Source organism: Penaeus monodon, chromosome 29 (genome assembly GCF_015228065.2).
Source record: "Penaeus monodon isolate SGIC_2016 chromosome 29, NSTDA_Pmon_1, whole genome shotgun sequence".
Taxonomy (NCBI): domain Eukaryota; kingdom Metazoa; phylum Arthropoda; class Malacostraca; order Decapoda; family Penaeidae; genus Penaeus; species Penaeus monodon.
In genome coordinates, this window is record NC_051414.1 from 31,047,540 (window position 1) to 31,048,352 (window position 813).

Consider the following 813-nt stretch of genomic DNA (forward strand, 5'->3'; position numbering starts at 1 on the left):
AAGGGCAGTATTTTTTCAGTAGCACTGGGCAAAGATTAGTAGCAACAACAATACTTACAATACTAATTAAAAAGGTTACAAACCAAAGTTTAGCTCAGAACACCATTCCATAAAAATGGTCAACCTTAAAAACCCATATGCTTTCCTTCAAAGTCTGTCAACTTCTATATGCTATCAATAAAATGAAAGATTACCACACTAAACCAAACCCAAATCATGATAACACAACAAATGAAACAAGTGAGAAACTTTAGAATAAATGCAAGAAAAGAGAGAAAATTAAAAAGATAAAATATACATTGAACAGAAGGTACAAAACCTCCAAGGAGTAGGGAAAAAAACTTCCTTGTTCACCATCTTCAAGCAAAATATGCAGTGCTGAAGTGTTTTATTTTAATTTTACATGACACATGTATTTTTTGTCTTTATCTTGAAATTGATATGGAAAATCTCAGTTTCCTCTGTATTAGTGATTTTAAGTTTAATTTTGCTTCATCCATCAGAGTAATGAAAAAGTGAGAGTGAGAAAGGATTAAGGAAAAAAACAAAAGAATTTCTGGATCAACTAAATAAAATTAATTTGTTAATAAAAAAATAAGAACCTATGCCACTTTTGAAATGCATTACATAACTTTGCCATTCCGAGCACAACTGTCACTGTCTTGCCATCAAATTTATTTCAACAATTGATCAAGATGAACAGATGTCAGGAAAAATAAACATACAAAAATTTACCACTTTAATAATAAGAAAAATAGATACAAGGTTTACACCATTTTATGTATCAAACTGCACTATAAAATCTTGTTTCTT